Genomic DNA, 4100 nt, shown 5'->3' on the forward strand with positions numbered 1-4100 from the left:
CAAGGTAATTGAGAAATAGTTAGAAGTTGTTCATCAGGGAAAGACTCATTCATTGGCAAAGGATCTACTGTGGACTCTAAGACAAGTCTAGACAAATGGTCGGCTACCACATTTTTGGAACCCTTTTTATCCCGAATTTCAATATCGAATTCTTGTAGCAAGAGAATCCACCAAATCAATCGAGGTTTAGCGTCTTTTTTAGAAAGAAGATATTTCAATGCTGCATGATCTGAGAACACTATAACCTTTGATCCTATGAGATACGACTTGAATTTGTCTAGAGCAAATACTACCGCCAACAATTCTTTTTCAGTAGTAGAGTAGTTGAGCTGTGCATCATTTAGAGTCCTACTAGCATAATAAATGACATGAGGCATTTTGTTCAATCTTTGTCCTAGGACGGCTCCAACAGCATAATCCGAAGCATCACACATAAGCTCAAAAGGTAAACTCCAATCAGGTGGTTGGATGATTGGAGCAGAAGTCAGTAAATGCTTCAACTTATCAAAAGCTTGCCGACACTCATCATTAAGGACAAAAGCAACATCTTTAGCTAGTAAATTGCATAAGGGTCGAGAAATTTTGCTAAAATCCTTAATGAATCTCCTGTAGAATCCCGCATGCCCTAAGAATGATCTAATTTCCTTAACCGTTCTGGGTGGAGGAAGACTAGAAATTAAATCAATCTTGACTTTATCAACTTCAATGCCTTTACTTGAAATAACATGCCCGAGTACAATCCCTTTTTAAACCATAAAATGACACTTTTCCCAATTCAATACCAGGTTCATTTTTTCACATCTTTCCAAGACAAGAGATAGATGGTATAAACATTCATCAAATAAAGAGCCAAAAATTGAAAAATCATCCATGAAAATCTCAAGAAAACGCTCAACCATGTCTGAAAAAATACTCATCATGCATCGTTGGAAGGTCGCAGGCGCATTACACAACCCAAATGGCATACGCCGATAGGCATATGTGCCAAAAGGACATGTAAATGTGATTTTCTCTTGATCCTCGGGAGCAATGGGAATTTGATTATACCCGGAATAACCATCCAGGAAACAATAATAGCTGTGCCCTGCCAATCTCTCAAGCATCTGGTCTATGAAAGGAAGAGGAAAGTGATCCTTCCTTGTGACCAGGTTCAGTTTACAGTAATCAATACAAACTCGCCAACCCGTAGTCATGCGAGTTGGCACTAACTCATTATCCTCATTTCTTTTCACTGTAATCCCGGACTTTTTGGGAACAACTTGAACTAGGCTGACCCATGTGCTATCCGAAATGGGGTAAGTGATACCAACATCTAACAATTTTAGCACCTCAGCCTGAACGACATCTTTCATGTTAGGGTTAAGCCTCCTTTGCATTTCACGCGATGTTTTTGCATTTTCTTCAAGATATGATGCATACACACCGTGGGGCTTATTCCCTTTATGTCCGCTATTGTCCACCCAATAGCTGCCTTATGTTCTCTAAGAACATTAAGCAATTTACCCTCCTGTTCTTTATCAAGGTTAGCAGCTATGATGACAGGCAGGGTTTCAGAAGGTCCTAAAAATGCATACTTGAGAGTTTCAGGTAATTGTTTAAGGTCGACTTTGGGTGGTTTCTCAATAGATGGGACCAGTTTAGACTCAGATGGTGGAAGAGGTTCCACTCTAGCTTTCCATTTTGTTGTATTCATTTCTGGATTAGAGTCAAGCAATGCATTGACTTCTTGGATGGAACTTTCTATGTCAAAATCTCTGCCAAAATGTGCTAAACAAGTCTCAAGAGCGTCTTCGGAAGTTTCAAGGAAAGAGTCATGCACTAGACTCTCAATCATGTTCACTTCAAATATATCATCCGAGTCTGACATTTGTTGTCCAGCATTGAAAACATTGAGTTTAATCTTCATGTTACCAAAAGATAGCTTCATAACTCCGTTCCTGTAATTTATGATTGCATTGGATGTGGCCAAGAATGGACGTCCTAAGATAACCGGGATTTGACTTGTAGGATTCTGGACAGGCTGAGTATCTAGAACGATGAAATCCACTGGAAAATAAAACTTGTCAACCTGGATTAGCACATCCTCAATAACACCACGGGGCACCTTGACAGATCTATCAGCTAGTTGGAGTGTTATTTTAGTTGGTTTCAGCTCACCAAGTCCTAGCTGCTCATAGACCGAATATGGTAACAAATTAACACTGGCCCCTAAATCAAGCAACGCTTTCTGAACCTTATGCTCTCCTATGACACAAGAAATGGTAGGAGCTCCTGGATCCCTAAATTTAGGAGGGGTGTTGTGTTGAATCATGGAGCTGAGTTGCTCCGCAAGGAAGACCTTCTTATGAACATTCATCTTACGCTTTTGAGTGCATAAATCTTTAAGAAACTTAGCGTAAGCAGGAACTTGCTTGATAGCATCAAGCAATGGAATGTTGATTTGCACTTGCTTAAACATGTCCAATATCTCATTAAAGTTGTTTCCTTTCTTAACCGGTGTCAGACGTTGAGGAAAAGGTGCTTTAGGCACATAAGATGGCACATGAGTGGTTCTTGGAGAGTCAGAGTGTTGTTGGACTTTGGATACACTAGTATGTCTCTCCATTTCATTTTGATCTTCCGCATTGGACTTTGATTCTTCCCTAGGCATCTCTACTTTGTTCTTGATCTATTTACCGGACCTAAGGGTAATGATTGATTTGGTTTGCTCATGATATTATTCTTGGTTTGAATTAGAGCCAATCTCATACTGTCCTTTTGGATTTACCACAGGTTGACTAGGGAACTTGCCCTTCTCTCTCTCACTCAATGTGACAGCAAGTTGACCCAACTGTACTTCCAGCTTGGCAATGGATTGCGCATTTGCATGTAAACTCGGCTGGTTAGCTAGTAAGGTATGTTGGGTGTCTTTTTGAAATTGAAGTGAACTCTACATAAAAAGATTGAGTATATCCTCAAGAGATGGTTTCCTAGATTGTGGAGGCACTTGTTGATACTGTGAGAACTGCTGAGGTTGTTGACTGCCAACTTGGGAGTAAGATGGCATAGGAGGATTTTCAGATGGTCCTCCTTGTTGTGGTCCTTTTGCCAAAGAGAAATTTGGATGTCTAGCCCATCCTGGATTGTAGGTGTTTGAGTAAGGATCATTCTCAGCTCTCCGAAAGGTGTTCATAGCATTCACTTGTTCAGAGAGAAATTCTGGAAATGCTGAACTAGATGGACAAGACTGCGTAGGATGGGCGAGACTAAAACATATGGCACATGACTCGACTTGAGTTGTTTGTGGAGGTCCATTATTTAACATTAAAGCATCCACTTTCTTTGTCAGGCTATCAATTTTGGCATAAAGATCTGGCGTGACTCCTACCTCATATATACCACCTTTCTTCTGTGGTTGGGGACTCCTTTCACCTCTATTTGAGTAGTCCCATTGTTGGGAATTTTCACACAAGGTTTCAAAGAAATTCCACGCTCAACATCACTTTTGGTCATGAATGATCCTCCACTGGTGGCGTCAACCATGCGACGGTTTTGGGGTGTCAAACCATCATAGAAGTATTGAACCTATTGCCACTTCTCAAAACCATGGTGTGGACACTTAAGAAGTAAGTCCTTCCATCTTTCCCAACATTCATGAAAGTGCTCACCCTCTTTTTGTGTGAAATTCGTTATTTCTTTTCGTAGATCTTTAGTATTGTGAACCGGGAAGAACTTGTTTAAGAACTTCTTAGACAGTTGGTCCCATGTAGTGATAGACCCAACTCCTAGAGAATTCAACCATGCGTTCGCCTTATCCTTCAAAGAAAAAGAAAAAAGGCGCAAACGGATCGAATCATCTGAAAAGTTTTGGAACTTAAAGGTGGAACAAATGTTTAAGAATTCTTTCACATGATGATATGGATCCTCCTTATCTGAACCATAAAAGGAGGGCAAAAATTGTATGACCCCAGGTTTAAGTTCAAAGTGTGCTGCCGTGGTGGTAGGCAACACTATACATGAAGGCGCATTGAATTGGACAGGAGCTGAATAATCTCTAAGAGCTTTAGTTCCATTCTCTTCCGCCATTTCAAATAGGATGTTTCTAAATCTTCTACGAAAGG

At 40.4% G+C, this 4100-nt stretch overlaps 1 non-coding gene across 1 annotated transcript; it reads left to right on the forward strand.

Annotated features, from left to right (window-relative positions):
- Positions 1-3580: 3580 nt before the first annotated feature.
- LOC131228322 (small nucleolar RNA R71) lies at positions 3581-3687 on the forward strand. Its single transcript, XR_009162830.1, has one exon. It is a non-coding gene; the product is annotated as a small nucleolar RNA R71 (small nucleolar RNA).
- The last annotated feature ends 413 nt before the right edge of the window (positions 3688-4100 follow it).

This window comes from Magnolia sinica, chromosome 15 (genome assembly GCF_029962835.1).
Source record: "Magnolia sinica isolate HGM2019 chromosome 15, MsV1, whole genome shotgun sequence".
Lineage (NCBI taxonomy): Eukaryota > Viridiplantae > Streptophyta > Magnoliopsida > Magnoliales > Magnoliaceae > Magnolia > Magnolia sinica.